Source organism: Cetorhinus maximus, chromosome 7 (assembly GCF_964194155.1).
Source record: "Cetorhinus maximus chromosome 7, sCetMax3.hap1.1, whole genome shotgun sequence".
Taxonomy (NCBI): Eukaryota; Metazoa; Chordata; class Chondrichthyes; order Lamniformes; family Cetorhinidae; genus Cetorhinus; species Cetorhinus maximus.
The window spans coordinates 61751603-61772126 of NC_135885.1; the positions used below are offsets into that span (position 1 = coordinate 61751603).

The window sequence follows — 20524 nt, forward strand, 5'->3', positions numbered from 1 at the left end:
CTTGTACTGAAGCAGATTTCTAGGTCTTTGAGAAAACAGAGGGTCCAGTAATGCCATAAAGGAATTAAAGTTATAAATGGAAGGGAAATTGTAGGGTGTGCGCATGTCAATTCCCAATATGCAACCCTGGTGAGCAAAGCTCCACGCCTGGCGACAAATCCATAACGTTATAAATTAAACGATTAAGGTTTGCACCAAGGCTCTTAATGGGTGAAGTATTTAGGTTTTCTTCCCAATTCTTCCTTTCATACAAGTCCCTATGATGCAGTTTTATCATAGGCTTAGCATTTGTGCTTGTTTTTATACTTTCTGTTTTAACACGGTTTGATATTACCTGATAATTGTTTTAAATCTAGGTGCTTTTGTGTCCGGAGCGTCAGATGTGAATAGAATCTGATTTTGGATATGATGTTCCCACACAGCTGAATTGCCTGCAGACACTCACATATGAAGAGTGACCACTTGGATAAGACATTGGAAATCTGCTGCTCGCTGCGGAACAGCAACCCACTATGAACCATCGCCATCAAAAGAGGGGGCGGGGGAGGGGCGGGCGTCTGAAATTAGAAAAGGAAAAACAAAAGAAAAGGACATGCAAAAAAAATGATGGGGAACAAAACCTTAAAAATGTACCTGCATCCTTTCATGGTGACAACATTTTTTCCAAGAATGTTGCAGTGAAAGGCCACAGAATGTTTTCATCCATCTGGTTGGAATAACAGCACATTGAGGAAAAAAGAAACTGATGTGTTTAGAGGTAGTAAGCACTGCATCATGTTCTGTGGTTTATTCTTTTCTTTTTTCTAGACTCCCAGTTGATTAATATCCTGCAGTCAGATAAGAGGGGGCCTCTTCAAGAGAATAAAAAAAGAGATAGCCTAATCCATCTTGCAAGGTTAAATAGTGTATGAAACACTGCAACTTCAAAGGAATCCTTCATAAATAAAATCTAAAAGTATTTCTGTAGGAAATTTCAATGCAATCCAACAGGAAAGGTTGTAATGCACAGAGACAAGTGATCTTGTGAGCATCTAAACAGATGTACTATACTCTTATATTGTAGGAGGGCATCATCCTTTTTAAGCTAATACCAAACCCAAAAACTTATGCACCCAATTTGTGAAAAATAATTGTGAGCTAATGCAACCTCCTGCATAGCATCAAAACTATGATTTCAATATCTTTAAATAGAGGGATCTCAGGCTGCAGTCATTCCACAAATACCAGTCTTAGTTTGGAGCCTGTGTAGTATAACTATGACACTGGCATCTACTCAACAATGTGACAATTGTCTTATGCACAAGAACAGGTTAAATCTAACCCGATCAATTACTATCCTATCAATCTACACTTAATAATTAGGAAAGTGATAGAAGGAGTCATCACTGAGGCCATCAAGCAACCTCGATCAACAATAGTTTGGGTTTTTCCAGAACTGCTCAGTTTCAGACTTCATTCCAGCTTTAACCCAAACATGGATGTTAGAGCTAAATGGCAGATGAGACGTAAGAATAGCTTTCCTCAACATCAAGTGCTATTTTACTGAATATGGAAACATTGAGGCCAATCGGGTTCAAATAGAGAACTCTCCAATGGCTGAGTCTTATGTGATATGAAGGAAGATGACTGAGATTGTTAGAGGCCAATCATTGCAGCCCTTAGACATTGTTTCAGTGTACACCAAGACAGTGTCCTTTGCTCAGGGAAGTGACTAACTTTCATGGGCAATGGGGCAGTCATGAGCCATGGCAACAGGATGCTACCCATAGAAATGCAAAATTGTACAGTATTAATGTAGCACATGAAAACCAGCTCTTTGATGATGCAAACTTCCATACCAGCATTTCCAATATACCTTCCTTTTGCCTTGACCGAGTGCTCCACCCACTGTGGTTGACAGGACCCTTGACCATGTCTGTTTTATTTCACGCACTCCTGTTCTCACCCATTCTCCTCCCTCCCAGATCCATAATAGTGTTCTTCTTGTCCTCACCTTCTACCCCACTAGCCTCCATATTCAACGGATCATCCTGCCCCATTTCCACAAAGTGCCACCACTAACCATATCTCCCCCTCCCTCCTCAGCGTTCTTAAGGACTGTTCCCACTCCGACACCCTGTCCACTCCTCAGTTAGTCCCATCGCCTCACTTTCCCAAGGCACCTTTCCATGCAAGTGATGAACCTGCTCTTTTACTTCCTCCCTTCTCATCATCCTAGGCCCCAGACATTTGTTCCAAATGAAACAGTAATTAACTTGCACTTCTTTCAATTTAGTTTAATATTTTGTTGCTCACAATGTGGTCTCCTCTACACTGGGGAGACACACACAGATTAGGTGACCACTTTGCAGAACACCTCCATTCAGTCCGCAAGCATGACCCCGAGCTTCCTCTTGCTGTCATTTTAATTCTCCACCTTGCTCCCACTCTAATCTTTTTGCCCTTGGCCTGCTACAATGTTCCAAGGGAGCTCAATGCAAGGTTGAGGAAAAGCACTTCATCTTTTGACTGCGCACTTTACAGCCTTCTGGACTCAACCTTCAGTTCAGCAATTTTAGATCATAATATCTTCCTCCATTTTGTTTTCTTTTACTTTGCTGGTTTATTTTTTTTTCTCTCTTTTTCCCTTTTCTTTGCATTTGCACAGCAGCTATCCATGATACTGCCATTCACACCTTTTCTAGACACACCTCTTGTTCTTTATTTATTCCACTTGACCTTGAACCATGCATCCTTATATCATCTAATCTCTCCTGCCCTCCACCCTATCACAGATCTTCCCTCTGGTTCTCCTTCCCACCTTCCCCCCTTTTCACTTGCTCAAACTAATTACTTCTCTAACTTTTCCCAGTTCTGATGTAAGGTCACAGACATGAAACGTAAACTCTGTTTCTCTCTCCACAGATGCTGCCATACATGCTGAATGTTTCCAGCATTTCCTGATTTTATTTCAGATTTCCATCATCTGCAGTACTTTACTTTTGTCCACTGCACTGTCCATTGTTTTTTTTTCGAAATCATACTGACACAGTTAAATGTTTGCAGAAATCCTGGTGGAGCAGGAGAAAGTAATTATGGAAAATCTGGAATCAGCAAACATCCATGGCTGGATTTCATGGGCCGCTTGTGGGCTGGAATGCAGCTGGGTGGACCCATAAAATTGGATGCGGTGCCATTGGCGGCCTGCCTGCTGACAGCCTCCCCACCTCACTGTGTTTTACAAGCAGCAGGAGAGGTGTTGTTTGGGCTGCCCACCCATGGTCCAATTGAGACCCACTTAAGGGCCCATCCTGCCACCACTCAATTTTAATGGGTGGTGGGAGAGGCCTGTGCCCAATGTGCAGCCTAGCAGGTATGTCCCTGTGGCCTGCTGGCCAGCGAAAGGTGAGCCGTGCCTCCTTTCTGGTTCCCGTTGCCATTCGGAGGGTCTACCTCCACAGATTTTCCACTCTGCTTCCAGCCTCTCCACCTGACCCCAACCAACATGCACACCCGCCACATGACCCAGTAATCCCTTCCTAGACCTGTTGAGATCCCGGACTTACCTGGAGGTCCAGGTCCATCACTGACTGCTTCCTCCTTGGCTTAGCTGTAGACCTGCAGAGGCCATCACTCTTGAAAGTGCTACTGGCCTTCAAATGGCCGGCAGCTCCATGAGGCAGGATTGCCTTCTGAAGAGGGGCAGAAGCCTCGCCTCATAATAATTAAAGGCCCATCAGCTGAAAATTTGAGCCAGGCAAGTGGAGGCAGGCTCATTGCTGACATGTTGGGAGGCAGGGAGCCCACCTCAGCGTATCATCCAGCTCCCAGTTTGGAGTTGAGAATGTGACTTCTCTTCCTAGAATGAGCTCTGATGTGCTACATTTGGTAAATTGCACACCCGTTCAAGGTTCCAAGTGGTAGGTTATTTGCTTGGCTTGTTTATGTCAAATACAGTTCCAAGTGCCAAGGTGGAAAAAAGTTATAATAAAGGCTTGCTTTACCAAATAAATATTCATCAACTGATCAAAATGTATTATGATTGAACTTATGTAACAGCCCACTAGAATGACAACAGCATCTCTGGCTGGGCTGAAAGGTGGAAGTTTAATGGAACACTTTTTCTCAGTTGCAGGACCAACAAACTCCTCATCAAAGTTAAATGGGATTCATAATTCAGCAAGGTATCTGTGAAACTGATTCTCCACTCCTACATTTTAAATTCTGATAACAGTGGGTAGGAGGTAGGAAAACAATTTGAATATGTAAGGACCCTATTAGGGTTGATCAGGCCTGCTGGCATTTTATTGGCAGCAGAGTGGCTCTCTCTGACGAATGGAGGTTCGCCAGCTTTAAGGGGACAGCCTCCCTGTGGCCATCCAGGGGGCCATTGGAGTTGGAGGCTCTGTGCCTCAAGGAGGGGGCTGTGGACAGGAAAAGCCACCCCTGTGGCCCAATGGGCCCTGCCTACTTGGCCTCTCTGATTGTCTTTTTTTTACTTATGTCTTCACCTTCTTGTTCCCCTGAGCTGCTTCAGCAATGCCCACCTCCCAGTGGGGCTGCCGAGGCTCTAGTTCTGTTAGCCGTCTGATTGGGCCAGCAGCATTGGCAGTGCATCCGCTGTCCTTACCTGGATGGCGGGCTTGGAAGCAGCCAACCAGGAGGTTGCCTCCGGTAAAACTGTTCAGCCGGTATCCCTGCAGCAAGTGTGGGCTCAGGACCCCTAGTCTGTCTGGATATAGGGGTCCCGAAGCCTGCAGGGAAATCGTATCCCATGACACTATTTGTTACCTCTCTGGGCAGCAGGTCAAGCCCAGTCCACCCTTGAAAAATCCTTGAAATTTTTATTAGAAGCCTTTCCCACACTGCAGCGTTAGTACATAATACAAATTTTGGTGTATTGTTAAACAGTGTTAATAACCCAGTGAAAATGTCATCAAGGTCCAGCTATGGATTTTACAAAAATTTCACGAGCAATAATTTTAAATTTCCATTAAAAATGCTGTGCTAGTAAATGTAAACAATACAGTCATAGAATCGGAGACTCCTAATCCAGCACTGCGCAAAGCAATCTGTCCTCATGTGACAGTACTATAACTATTGTGCCTCCAAAATCCTTGGCACCTGTAGCCACTGCTGAAAATACTGGCCTCTGTATCTCAATAGACTGAACTGTATCTCTTTGGCACAACTGTGCAGACAGTCTCCTTCTGCACTTCACCACCCACATCAGTCACCTTGATGGATTGTTTCTGTCAGAGCAAAGTGAAAGTGCTCTGGATGCTGTCCACACAGTAACAACCTACAATAAAAGAAAAAAAGAGCTGGATGTTGTTCAAAAGCTAGATAAACTTCCCAATGCTTTTTAATTTTTTTTCACAAGTACTTTAACCAAACCAATGCACAGCCTTTATTTGCAATGCAGCAGTTATGGAACCGATATTAATGCTTGTAGACTTTACTTGAAAGGACACAATAAATGGTAAACCTAAATGGGTTCTTACTTTCTTAATTTGCAATGTGCCTAATGGCTGTCATCTGAGTGAAGTATTTTACGACACTATATTGCAATGATGTCATGTGCCTGCTGATGTGATGGTCATTCTAGTCCAAGATGTTGGCGTGAAAGCATCAGGCAAATGATGATGCTGCAGTAGACTGCAACACTGCCTTGTTCCTAGCAGCTGCTGTGATTTCTTTTACCATGCAGGCAGTTCCTGCGTAATTCAAGGCCTGAGTTTACAATATGCCATCATTACTATGTTAGAGTCAAATGCTATGCTAAACTCATGCATAACCTTAACCACCTTGTAGATAATTGTAAAATGACATTCCACTTAGTAAAGTGGGCACTTAATTAATATAAACAACAAAAGGAATGCCTGTACATTTTGTTGTTTCCTAAATTAGTGCAACAGTTGTCTTTTGCACAGAAGATAGACATTGACATTTGTGAAGATACCTGTTGAAGTACAGTACCAATATTTCAGGACCTTGACTGACTGCAGTAAACCATTTGTTTTATGAGGAGTTCATGTGCATCAAAGATAATTATTTAATTTTCGCATGCAGAATGTAAAGATTGTAAACTAACATATGTCACAGGATATATATTAAGTAACTTAATGTTTAAACAATATATAGGCAATTAGAACTCATTTGTATATCTTTGTTTTTATTTATATTTTAAAATTTTTCAACCTCTTTCCTAAATCTTTGTTCTTTAATTACATGGTTAATACAATACTTAAAAAAAAATTCTTCTTAGACACTTTCATCATATGACATTAGTCCGACCAGTCCCAGTCATTGATAACTAATTTTGTAAAGGTGCCTTTCAACGAGCTTTAGCTCCCTCATTAATATATTAAGGGGCCTAATGCTTATTTCAGGCATTCACTCAGGATGCCTATAAAATGGTCCCAAGGAATTTTGCAAAGGGACCAATCCCTGTGCAGATTGGGCACAGGATGCCTCATTGTTAACTTGGCATGCTTCATGCCAATCTTACACCTGGAAAGGGTGCAGTATCTAAACAAATTTCTACCTCATTGATTCAACTGTTTGAATCCACACAGCAGCATAGATCCAATAACAAGGCTCAATTTGCTGGACATGTTCACAGAGTAAGATCAAGCAAAGCCAAGTAGGGCAGAGGACATGGGAGAACCAGCAGGACTTACTAGTTCCCAGACTGCCTGTTTACTAAGAATGACAGAATTATTTGATTACACAGAAGAATACTGTGTGACGATGCTAATGCTCACTGAGGAACAAAATGATTTTTCAAGTTCAACAAAAAAATAATTGACATTTAGCATTGGGGAAAACTGGCCTTGCAGAATGTTGAGAGGTAAACCCCACCCCTTCATTTTCTGAATAATCCCTGCAGATAGGATACATGCATGTGGTTTGGCTGAGAGGAATGATATTGCTCTTAAAAGGCTGCTGCTCGCTATTATGGCTGGTGGTCAAAATTGTTTCCTTGCCAAAGTGGGTGCAATAATGCAAGAGCAGAAAATTCCATCACTTGGCCCCAATTCATTTGATGTGTTGTTTCAGCAATGCAGTTTAGAAAAGTAGCCCTGTTTTGAGCCAAAGGCCACACAGCTGTTGAAGCACAGGTCACAGCTACGTGAGTGGAGATGGAAGAGTATGTAAAGGTGATATGTAAACAATGGACCACAGACCAAAATACTTCATTGGTTTTGGAGTGCTTTGAGACATCCCGAGGTTGTAAAAAAAAAGGCCATGTCAATGCAAGTTATCTTTTTTCTCCGTTACAAGGTTGACTGTTGCTCTTTCAGGCTGGGGTTTCTAGAATGAGGAATAAAACTTGCAAAGAATTTTAAAATTTAGATTTTACCTTTACTTTTATACCACTTGCACCAATTGGGCCAAATATATTTGATAAAACTGTTTAAAAAAAACTGTACTCTATGTTGCACTAACAAAACTAGATTCAGGGTTGTCATTCTAATGTAGAGGTCACAGGGTCACAATCCTGTGAAATTGTACATCTCGCTGTAATTTTCCACTCTCCCTGATTGAATCCAGGAGAAAAAAATGTTTTGCTGCACATGTGCGATTGTGCAATTCAAGCCTATTAGCAGTAAATGAAAGACTGGTATCTTGCCTCATTGTCTGGAAGGGCTAGGACTGTAACTAAATAGATTTAAAAGAATGGAGGGGAATTGGGAAGAAGATTGCTGAAAATGTGTCCTTGTGTACAATTTGAGAAAAGTGTTCCAGAATTAATAACTGTGTCTGATGATTTTACTGAGTTTACAGACTCTGATATTTTTAGACTGGCTAGTTTTGTGGGCTGAATCAAATGTTCTCCTTTAGCTTGATTAATAATAGGAACAGATTCCTTTGGTGGACTGTTGTTTTAACATTTTTTAAACAAAAATTAACACAGAATAGTTAAAAATTGACTGTGTTTGAGCAGAAACATTAGCAGACTCTGACATTTCTCTCAGCAGCTTGAATTATGATGTTGTGCACACCGGCAGTGAAAAAGACAGAACTTGTTTATCGTTAAGAATTATTGCACCATGAAAAATGGTTAGACGCAAACTTGTACAAATAATAAAATGAATCCACTCCCACATTATTTCATATTGAGGTTCCTTTTTTGATTCAACATAGGAGCCACCATCAAGTAAGTAGAATTAAATGCAGCATGTACATTAGGAATGTACACTATTGCCTTCTGGCTCCTCTGAAAATAAATTCTTTGATCAAATGATAATCCCACACTGAAACATTTCTAGGGTTCTGCAACTATGTTTTTTTTTGCGATATGTAATTCAGTTATAATCCTTTGGAGTGAGGATGTAAAGCCTTAGACTATCTATATTGTGCTGTGCTGAATTTTCTTATTCTTGGTGCTAGGAAGTACTGTTGACCTTTGCTGCTAATCCCGGCTCCAGTGACTATAACTGCAAAGTCCCAGTATTAAAATCCTGTGTCACAGTGTGATAATCTTATTACTACCAATGACCCCTCCCGCCACTATTCGTATTTTAAAGGAAGTGCTTCTATTACAGTTAAAAGATGGGAAAAAATGATCAGAAACTAAGCCAAATGTCCACAGTTTTCTACTAGAGTGTAACTAAACCCAAATTAGTAACAGCGTACAAACTATGTAAATAACAATTGTATATGGAATAATGAATAATAAATTAAGCAATTACAAACCAATACAGGAGGTCAGTGGTTTATATTGGACTACAATGAACTGTATTAGGCTATAGCCTGGATTCTCCTGTGTTGTCCCATATGAAGTCAGGCAGGATAGTGGAGAAAAAAGGCAGGAAAATTGAGCAGGGAGGCTGACCACTGCATTTCCATCCAAACCTCAACTTCCCTCTTCCTACCCCTGTTCGTATCAGCTGCTGGCCACTACTTACCCACTTGCCACATTTAAATTAAGATGGGTGCAACGCAGCACAAAAAGTCTGTCTATTTCCTTGCCTCCTGCTATCCCAGGACTACCAGGTCAAATTAGTTCCTGGGGCAGTGGTGGAAGCCTCTTCAATGCCCCGAGGACCTTGTAGTGAGGCATCCCTCCCTCAAATTGGGCCTCAATCCTTGCCTTTTTATTTCTTAGCTCAGTCCAAAGCCTAAAATCGTCAGTTCCAGCTTGAACTTCTACCTCCTGTAAATAGTCGGACCTCAGGCCCACCGCACACCAATAGAACTTTCCTCAGGGAGAGCAAGAGGTTTCCATTTCTTATAGAGGAGGCAGCCCTGCATGATTAAGCAGCCCAACGTGGGAAATTGGTCAAGGTCATTTGTGGTGGGCCAGGGCATCAGGAGGAAAGCTAACTCTGACTCTTCTCTAGCGGCAAGAAGAAAATCTAAGCCTTGAGCTTTAAAATCATATTCTGGATGCATAGTGATATTCGCACAAATACTTGCGCCAGAGACCAGATAGTTCCCCTGCCTCATTCCCCCAGCTGTGCTAGGCTACTTCAACATTCATTGGTAGCTATACAAAGGTCCATCACTTTTCTGCATTAGCACATCAGCCCTTAATCCCACTAGCAACTTGCAAACAAAGCAGCCTAGGACAGGGCTTCCCAAACTGTGGGTCACAACCTCCAGTGGGGTTGTGAGGCAAAATTTTGGAGTTGCAAGCTCCGAAGCAGCAATGGTTGCCATAGAGATCCAACCGAGTGTTAACAGCTGCGAGGCCCCTTGAAACCCCTGTGATTTTTTTGATGGTGGGCATGGCCTAACTGACGGATCTTTGAGGCGTGATTCCAGCTGCCAAAAGGCCAGCAAAAAGGCAGGTGCTTTTTATTTAAAAACTCAGCAGTTTAAACAAATTCTCGCCCTCACAGCTTCCCTCGCTTGCATAGCTATCCAACCTTTGTTCCCTACTCTAACCACCAACCCCCACCCCTATCTGGCTCATACCCTGGGGTCACAGCAATTTTCAAGCCTCAAAATGGGGTCACAGTGGGAAAAAGTTTGGGAAGCACTGGCCTAAGAGATGTGTGGGTCAGAATGTGTGACCTATGGACTTCACCTATACCCGTTGAAAAGCCAGGCAGGCTGTCAGCCCTTTCTTGATGACTTCACCCCACAACACCCCTCCTCAATCATCCAAGTCACCATCTTGGAAAAGGGTTCAGAGGTAGGAGGACACAATTCCTGTTAATACTGTACGCCAAGAGCAGCCCGGAACAGTGCCCTATATAGCCCACATGCACGAAAAGAATTAATACTGGCAGGAACTCCAGCACAGTTTATGGTTGAAATGTAGATCAAACACACCCCTTAGACAGGAATACACCAATAGGAAGCACTGCTGCAGGAAACAGATCACTTCATCGCTGTCATGGGCATTCAAATTTTCTTCTCTCTTTCATTAGTGTTTCAGAGTTGTTTGTGTGGGTAGAGAGGAGACTTGGTTATAAGTACAATGAACACTGTATACTGCATTCAGCTTTGGGCACTGAACCTCAAGAAGAATATTAATCAAAAAGTAGAACTGCTGAGTATTTTCTGCATTTTCTGTTTTTACTCAAAAATAATACAATGGCTTTGGAAAGGTTGTAGAGCAAATTCACTAGAATAATACTTGGGCTTAAACGGTTAAATTATGAAGATAGGGTGGAATAAACTTAGCATGTATTGTCTGGAGTTTAAAGATGGAAGAGTGATCTGATTGAAATGTTTAAAATGGTAAAGGGTAAATACAGGGAAATCTTTTCCGCTAATTGAGGAATCCAGACCAATTGGGCATTACCTTAAAAATAGAGCTAGGCTATTTAGGAGTGAAATCAGGAAGCACTTTTTCACACAAAGGTTCATGGTAGTCTTAAATTGTGCCCCCAAAGGCTGCTGAGTCATTAGAAAATTTCAGTTTATTTTTCTGTATGAGGATCAAGGGGTATGGAATAAGGACAGTTCAGTCACGATCTAATAGGATAATAGAATACACTTGAGGGGCTGAATGCCCTCTCCTGCTCCAATGTAATGTAATACTTGCTCCAATGTAATACGAAGTCAAGTTGAGTACAAAGCATGTGCTATTTGTGCAGTCTCCACCCATTGGATATCATCATTTGAAATGGAAGGTGAAAATGGGGTTATTCACTGGAGGAGGTTCTCTATGAAAGAGTTAAAAGGCTGTTCTGCTGCATGAAATTATGGCCCTCCATCCTCCTCCCCCTGTTCACATGGACCTGTCCCATCGCCCTCCTGTATTCCAACTGCAAACTTTTCACTCTCTGAAAAGCAGTTTGCAGCAAAGACTTTGCAGGCCAATCATGGACCGTATCCTTTTGGTGCTGGGCCTGTGGTAAGGACCGGTTGTGAGGCCATATGCAGCCCTGGTTTTTCAGAATTAACTCAGTTCCAGTTGCATTCAGAGCAACCCTATGTTGCAGAGGGGAAATTAACAGGTGGATATGCAAATGTTTGCATATGCAAACAGCCTAACGCCTGCTTCAGGCATGGGCTCTGGAGGCCTTTTTTTTGCCTATACTAATATGGAAGGTGGCACATTTCTGGTTAGTAATGAACATGTACTTTCCACCTGTTATATTGGAGGTTCAGGAGGTCACTAAAAGCCCAAAAAATGGGTGCAAAGCAATCGAAGCTCTAGGTTCATGTTGCCTTTTTAGTCATAAAAAAATGTTAACAGCTGTTGCCAGAGACAATTGTAACAAGAACCAATCTGATACAGGTTTACTCTGGTCATTACATTTTTCTCTCTGTCAGTTGTCCAAAAGCTAACCAAAGCAGTAACAAGTTAAATCAGCATTTATTATTGGGGCAAAAAAACACAACTTTCTCTTTCTCTTATTTGTGAGGTGAGAATTCTCAAAGCAACATTAAACAGGGACATTTACACTTTTAGTTCCTTCTTCTGGCATTCTGCCAGTCTTTATTCATTTTTACTCTTTTGCTAAGATTCACAAACTGAGAACTGTGACCCATCAAGACCCAAACCTGTTCATTGGATAGAAAGGATTAATTTTACACCAAGGGGAAGAAGGGATTATCACTTATAACTTGCATACATATAACACTTTTAACACAGTAAAACATCCCAAGGCACTTCACAGGAGCATCATCAAAAAAATTTGGTGCCAAACCACAAAAGGAGATATTAGGACAGGTGACAAAAGCTTATAAAGTAGGTTTTAAGGAGAGTCTTAAAGGAGAAGAGAGAGGTAGAAAGGCAGAGAAGTTTAGACAGCTGAAGGTGGAGCCAATGGTGGAGCAAAGAAAATTGGGGATGCACAAAAGACCAGAATTGAAGCAATCAACCCATGAACAATGACTGCAGCCTAGATGTCATTAAAGGATAAAAATCCATGAAATACATATTTCTTTCATCACAGAATCACAGAATTTTAACGGCACAGAAGGAGGCCAATTGGCCCATCGTGTCTGCACCAGCTCTTCAGATGAGCATTAGGTCACAGTGCCATTGCCCTGCCATTTCCTCGCACCCCTGCACATTGTTTCTATTCAAATAATCATCTAATACCCTCTTGATTGCCTCGATTGAACTTGCCTCCATCACACTTCCAGACAGTGCATTCCAGACCCAAAACACTCATTGTGTGAAAAAGTTTTTTCTCACGTCACATTTGCTTCTTTTGCAAATCACTTTAAATCTGTGCTTCTCGTTCTTGACCATTTTAAGAGTGGGAACAGCTTCTCCCTATCGACTCTGCCCAGTCCCCTCACGATTTTGAACGTCTCTATCGAATCTCCTCTCAGCCTTCTTCTCTCCAAGGAGAACAGTCCCAACCTCTCCAATCTATCTTCGTAACTGAAGTTTCTCATTGCTGGAACCACTCATGTAAACCTCTTCTGCACTTTTTCCAATGTGTTCACATCCTTCCTATAATGTGGCGCCCAGAACTGTACACAATACTCCAGCTGAGGTCTAACAAGTGTCTTATATAAATTCAGCTTAACCTCCTTGCTCTTGTACTCTATGTCCTTCTTAATAAAGCCCAGGATACTATATGCTTTATTAACTGCTTTCTCCACCTGTCCTGCCACTTTCAATTATCTTTGCGCACATTCATCCAGGCCTTTCTGCTCCTGCACCACCTTCAAAATTTCACCCCTTATTTTCTATTATCTGTCCATGTTCTTCCTATCAAAATGCATCACCTCACACTTCTCCACACTGAACTTCATCTGCCACCCATCTGCCCATTCCACCAACTTGTCTATGTCCTTTTGTTCTACAGTATCCTCCTCGCAGTTCACAACACTCCCAAGTTTCGTATCATCCACAAACTTTGAAATTGTCCCCTGCACACCAAGATCTAGATCATTAATATATATCAGGAAAAGCAAGGGTCCCCATACCGACCAGTGGGGAACTCCACTACAAACCTTCCTCCAGCCTGAAAAATACCAGTCATAGTCTATTGACCATTACTCTCTGCTTCCTATTTTTCAGCCAATTTTGTATCCACATTGCTACTGTCCCTTCTATTCCATGAGCAATAGCTTTTCACACTGTCTGTTGTGTGGCACAGTATCAAATGCCTTTTGAAAGTCCATGTACACCATATCAACAACACTACCCTCATTGACCTTTTCTGTTACCTCTTCAGAAAACTCCAGCAAGTTAGCAAAACACGATTTCCCCTTTAGAAATCCATGCTGGCTCTTCCTTATCAACCCATATTTTTCCATGTCACTACTAATTCTATCCCAAATTATTGTTTCTAGAATCTTGCCCACCACTGAAGTTAAACTGATTGGTTTGTAACTGCTGAGCTTATCCTTACAACCATTTTTTGAACAACAGCAGAATGTTTGCAATTCTTCAGTCCTCTGACACCTCCTCTGAGTCTAGGGAAGATTGAAAAATTATGGCCAGTGACCCTGCAATGTTTACTCTCACTTCCTTCAATATCCTTGGGTGCATCTCATCTGGTCCCAGTGCCTTGTCAACTTGATGGCTTATATTTTCTAATACTTCTTTGGATTCAAAGACCAGCAATGATGTTTGCTAGTAGCCATGCAATATCAACAATATCAAACTGCATATTCAAGCAAGAAGACACTGAAGATGCTGGAAATCTGAAACAAAACCAGAAAGTGCTGGAAACATTAGCAGGTGAAACAGCCCCTGTGGGGAGAACAGTCAAGATGTGTCAAATATTGGCTCTTGGTCAGAATTGATGCAAGGTCCAGAACTGAAATATCTGTTTTTTTCACGGATGCCTGACATGCCGAGTGTTTCTAGCATTTTCTGGTTTTGTTTAAATAAGGAGTGCCTGCAACAGAAGACCCCAAAGTAAATGATTTAGTGAAAAAATGTTTCAGGTATAATGTGAGGGACATCAATTTGAATATTTGAATCATAACTAAATGTGGACATCAATCTGCTGCAGTCCCTTTGAAAGATGTGGAATGATAATCTCTGCAAGTATCCTAATGGCTACAATCCGATATGGGAACCCATCTGAAATAGATTTCAACTTAGGTTATTCTTGAGCCATGTCCACGGCATAAATGTTCAGAAAAGTCCTGTAGAGGAACAAAGGAATATGGGTCAGGATTTTCCAGCCGCTGCATGGCAGGACCCACTGTAGGGGATGAGGCAGGCCAGCCAAAAGTCTATCGACTTTCAGTGGAACAGGAAGATCCCAGCGGGGGGCGGGGCTGGAAAATCCTGGCCATAATATTTCTTTTGACTTCTAAACTGGGAATAGCAACATTTAACAGATGCTTCATCTCAGATTTGCACAGGCCCTTGTAGAAGCTCCTAATTTGGTTTTTGGAGCAGATAATGGATTGTGGAAGTTTATCATTGAAATAATCACGTCTGATTGTGGCTTCCACACAAATGGTAAAAGAGCAGTAAACTCTGCCACTATTTTAAGCATCTGATTCCATAAAGATGGTTGCTGTGTTCTCTTTTTAGCACTTTTGATATTCTGTGACAGAGTTTATGCTGAGTGGTAGAAAACAAATTCAGCAAATCAGACATTGTAGGCGGAATTAAATCCAGTTGGCAGGTATCTCATCCGCCAGCTGGAGAGCTGGTGAAAGCCCAGTGTCGCCTCCATTGGAGAAAGCCCACAAATAAAGTACCTATCTGACACTTAACTAGGCAGCGACAGGCCTTCCCCAGGAGTTTGGATCCTGGGGGTGAAAATCCTGCCCCCCCAAGAGCTGTTGGCCATTCAAAGGCCAGCAGCTCTCCATTGCTTGTCAGCACCACTGGTACCAGTTGCTGGCAATGCACCCAGCAGAGGCCCAGGATCACCAAGGGACCCAGACCACAGGGGAATAGAGGACAAGATGGGGGTCACTGGGAGGAGTTTGCTGGTTGGGGGTGGGAGGAGGGTCAGATAAAAGAGCAAGGGGTGAGATTCAGCAGCCTCCCACTTCCCAGTGCTGGGTCCCTTGATCAGGGTCAAGGAGAGAAACCTAGGGCCTTGTGCTTCTCCTGTTTCTGGGTCCCTTATTCCACCTCCCCCGCCCCACTTTAACATCCCTCTCATATCCTTTGGGTGTCTGGAATTGGGAAACAATAGGGTTGAATTGTTTCATATATTTAGAAAGCCCATCGAAAGCTCAGGTTTCAGTATGATATACTTTACAACCATGGATTTGTCAGACAATTACACGTTGCTTGGTCGTTCATATTATGCAACCAGCTCTGTTTCTTCAACCTGGCCATGTGCAACATCCGGGCAGCGACATACAAAAGACTTGAACCTCACAAGCACCTCAAACAACAATCCCATGTGCAAATGAGAATATCTTGAACTAACAGTGACATGTTCTATTGGCGCATGCCTCCTGGTTTCACTCCCATGTTTAAAAATAGCAAAGCCTTTCAGTAAATTAGCACCAACCAATTCACCTACAATAATGTGTTATTCTATTCACACAAGTGGGCTTTGTTAACAGAAACATACTTTGCATTGAGTGGTAAATGTTTTTTCATTTTAAATTGAAACTAACCACACTTACAAATGCTTAGTATGGAGCATATAATAGGAAAACAAAGAACTACAGATGCTGGAAATCTGAAATTTAAACAGAAAATGCTGGAAACACTCAGCAGGCCAGACAGCATCTGTGGAGAGAGAAACAGAGTCAATGCTTCAGGTCCACAATCTTCTAGCTCTGACAAAGGATCACTGACCTCTGTTTCTCTCTGCACAGATGTCGCCAGATGCGCTGTGCATTTCCAACACTTCCTGTTTCTATTGGACCAAAAATAACCCCTTTTGCCAGGCCTCCAAATAGCAGACTCTTGTAAGCCTCCCATTCCCTTCTGCAAGAAACCCAGCAGCAGCTGCCTGAGATCTGATTTGGCACAACATTAAACACGAATTAAAAAAAAACGCTAAGGAATGAAGAAAACATGTTGATGAGCAAAAACAAAATCAGCATAAAAAAAAAGGCCATTTAAAAAGAGCTAACTAATAAAACCTCTTATCCTTTTCGCTAAAGATGCAGAGCTAGAGAGAGACAGACTAGGCCCCAGGTCCTGGTCACCAGAGAAGGAGGAGGGTCCAGCGTCGAGATAAGGAGTTGGGTTTAGCTGACACCGACCTTGCGTTCACCTCTGGTGATGCACACTCCGAGCTGGCCTCGGCGGAATTCATATGAAAGTGGGGGTTAGAAGCATGTTGCCTTTTTGCTTAGGTTTTCCTCCTCTCCGGGCGCGATGTGTGGATAGGTTTTTGGGGAGGGTGAAGGCAGCGGAGCAGGTGGTGTGTGTGTGTCCCTGCACCGAGCAGCCTCTATCTGTCTGGCTCATTCCTAGTCTCAGGCCCATTCTCTCTCTCACACACATTCTCTCGCTCACTCTCACACACACTTTCTTGCTCACACTCAAACACACACACACACTCTCAGACACACTTACTCACAGACACACTCACTCACTCTCACATAGGCTCACACACTCTCTCACACTCACTTTCTCATATTCACTCACTCACACACACTCATTCTCTCACACACACTCACTCACTCTCACACAGTCACTCATTCTCACAAACATTCACTCACTCTCACACACATTCACTCACTCTCTCACACACACACGCACTCACTCAGTCACTCTTTGCTGCTTTAGTGAAAAAGCCCAAATTTTCAAGTTTCTCTTCCTAACTCTACCTGCTCATCCTTCGGTGGTAAACCTACAGGGGCTCTCAGAACAAAACACTAATCCCAAGTACAGTCCTGTAAAATTCCAAATTACTCCCTTTATTTTGTATTCTGTACTTGTAGACACACCAATAATTCATTTATTTTTATGATCCTGTGTACTTGTATTCCATCTTTTTAAGAATCTGTATATCTGCACAATAAGATTCCTTAATTTCATTTTAACGTCTTACATTTTTGAGGTTAGTATTTCCTCTCCCTATTCTGAATTCCAAGATCTATCACTTCACATTTTCATTCATTGAACTGCATCTGCCTGATCTCTGACCCATTCTGAATCTTATGGCGGAATGTTCCAGCCCCGTCGCAGTTTCGGCAAGCCATTTAAAAGTCCATTTACTTCGGCGATTCCGGAAGATCCCGCCAACGGGAGGGGCCAGAAAATTCCAATCCTAGGCTATGTTCTGCTACAGTTTTTCACAACCGGCACTCGCTCACTCCCCCTGGGCCCAGGAGGTTTGGAGATTAATATCACTGAGGAGGGGTTTGGGACGGCTGTGAAGGTGGCAAGATATGCTTCCTCTCGGCCCTGTCTAAGACCATAAGACCATACGACATAGGAGCAGAAATTAGGCCATTCGGCCCATCGAGTCTGCTCCGCCATTCAATCATGGCTGATAAGTTTCTCAACCCCATTCTCCCGCCTTCTCCCCGTAACCTTTGATCCCCTTACCAATCGAGAACCTATCTATCTCGGTCTAACACTCCATCTGCCCCGGGCCTCGCTGTTGCTGCAACTGCTGCTCCTCCTGGCCTTCCCATCTTGACTCCTGTATTCCTTTAGTGGGCCGGCACTTGTGGGGGGGGAGGCGGGAGCATGGCCAAGAGCAGACTACATCACCCAGAATGCACCTTGGCTGTCAAAACAAATGGCACCGGGCTCCAGCTCTCGCTCCTGGACAATCAGATCTCGAGTGCTGGAGCTTTGATTGGGAGCGTAGCATCCACTGTGCGCTTGTTTGCCGGCACATTGAGGTGCGAGGTAGCCATATGAGAGACGGGGCAGTGCTGCCCGAGCCCAGGCTCCCGAAAGAATGGGCCCCTGAGTTTAGCACCATGTCCACCTCTCCCACAGACCCTGGCTCCCTGCCCTCAATCAAGCACTGAGTGCCTATGGAATGTAGAAGTGTCACATTGCCTATCACTGTCCCCCCCACCACTGCCACGCCGCACCCCCCCACCCCACCTCGGCTCCCTCCAGGAATCCACCACGGGCTTGCTTTTCGAGCTTCTTGGTTGAATATTAGTGACAGTCGGGTGAGGCTCTTAATGGGCATTAATTTCCCACTTAAAGGCCTCAATTAGCATTCAAGTGGGAATGCTATCCACAAGCCTCCCTGCCCGGACTTTACAAGGGGAGGCTGGAAGGCTGGGGTACATACCCTGCACCCTCCTGGATGATTAAATGCTGTCCTGCCTCCAAACCACCAAGTGGGGGCATTAAATTCCACCGTGTGTGTGGAAAATGTTGTTAATGTGAAAAGCTGGTGGATTCCATGATGCTATCCCAGCATTTGTAGCAGCAGTGAAACCTGTCTGAGGCTTGTAAATTTGATAGAAGGATTTTACTATGGTGATGGATGCTGGTATAGAACCACCTCCCATAGGGTAACTTTCCCCGGCTCTTGGTTAAAGAAATCACTCAGAAGTTTCATGTTGCATGCTCAGTTAGCTGATCCTGCAAGGTTGGCTCCAACATTCCCGGGTTAGGAAGGCCTCAAGTTTCTAACCACATGGCTTTTGGAGAGTATTTTTTTTTCTTTTTGCTGTATTTTCCTTTTTTGTTGCTGCTGGTTCTCTTTCTCTCTTGCCTTGTATTATCTCTCTGCTCTGTGTGTGTGTGTGTGTATTTTCCTATTCTGCTCGACCTCTGTTTTCCTCTTCTTTGTTTATCTTGAACCAGATTTTAGATTAAAAACCATCAGAACAAGCAGAAATGGTGTCCGCAAACTCCCACAATCCCTAGCTCCAGTGAAACCACTGTTTCTTCCCCCACACCCCCCCCACCCCACCCCCGTGTTAATTTCAAAGCAACTGGAAAGTGCACAGCACCATTTTCAATGTCACCCCAGACAGTGAGAAACAATGCAGTTCACAGCAACCATTGCTTGAAACAGGAATTCTTGCATTAAACAATAATAGCAAGAATAGAAACTAATCATAGGGGAGTTGAAGATCCAAGCTATCTTGGAGGTGAGATTTAAGAGCTTACAGCCTCACTGAAACTGATCAGGGAGAACAAAGAAGGTGATCAGCACGGAACTGGGCTGTGGTTTAGTGAGCTCTGCCCATCCGGACTCTGAACATCTCATTTGTTCATGTGTGAAAATAACCAGATTACCTCAAACACAGAAAAGCTTTGTCTAACAGCTATTCTGGGATAATCATGGGACAATGCAGAAAGTTTAAATGCCTTGCTGCTTTCTGGCAGAAAGTATTGGTAATCAAATAATACCTGGCAAACTCTGACTGTCAATATTCTTAGATAAAGCAAATCACATACATTTCTGTTCAATGTCTTACTTTAGTGACCAATGCTATTATTTTCCTGTAAAGATACGCTTAATTGTAACCCCAGCATGTGTGGCAGATTAAAATCGGGCAGAGGAGCACTCAACATCTTTATGCCCCACACATTTTGTGCATATTGGGCAATGTTGGAGGCTCTCACCCCAGACAGGCAAGGGTCTACTAAATATTGAACAATCAGAATCTGATGACACCATTTGGATCCTGGCACAAATTTAACCCCGGGTATTGTGACTCTTGCTGAACTTGCCCACTGAATGCACCCTGAAGATGCCCCGCAAGGTAAATTTTAAAAAATATTATTGGTTCCCTTGTGAGCTAAGAGGAGCAGGAATCTATTCTGCCTGCTGGCAGCCACTCCCGGCCACCTCCCATCTGTGGTCCTCCATGCCATCACCACAGCGATCAGATGGAAATATGTCCTCACAATTATACGTGAGGACAGAAATTAAAATAGCCATGTCACATTGACTTGGCTGTGCGAGCTTGCTGATCGCTTCAGCCCCACCCCAGCCCCACCCCATCCCTCCCCCCTCTCCCCCCCTACCCCCCAACACACCTTGTTCTTACAGTTCAGTTAAAATCAGGACTTACACGACAGAAAAGCTGGTCGCAATGCACCGCTCAGCAGATTTGATGTAAAAAAATTTATCAATTCTGTCTCATGGTGAATCTATGTATTATTCCATTTCTGTAGCTTCATTCAGTACTATTTGCTGAGTGGCTGTAACTTGGGAACAAAGGTCACTATTTTGCTGCTTGAGCAGCCTAGTAATCTTTTACTCTTCATAACAGTAGTGAGGTATATTAAATCACACTTGACGCA

General features: G+C 43.1%; 1 protein-coding gene and 1 long non-coding RNA gene across 3 annotated transcripts in view; one reads left to right on the plus strand and one right to left on the minus strand.

Annotated features, from left to right (window-relative positions):
* Positions 1 to 8677, plus strand: part of LOC144682829 (uncharacterized) — a 42369-nt gene extending 33692 nt beyond the window's left edge. The window contains exon 4 of the long non-coding RNA XR_013577117.1: positions 357 to 8677. This is a non-coding gene — a long non-coding RNA (uncharacterized LOC144682829). The remainder of the gene's footprint in view (positions 1 to 356) is intronic.
* Positions 1 to 20524, minus strand: part of LOC144682828 (PC3-like endoprotease variant B) — an 898333-nt gene that overhangs the window by 207539 nt on the left and 670270 nt on the right. The window lies entirely within an intron of this gene.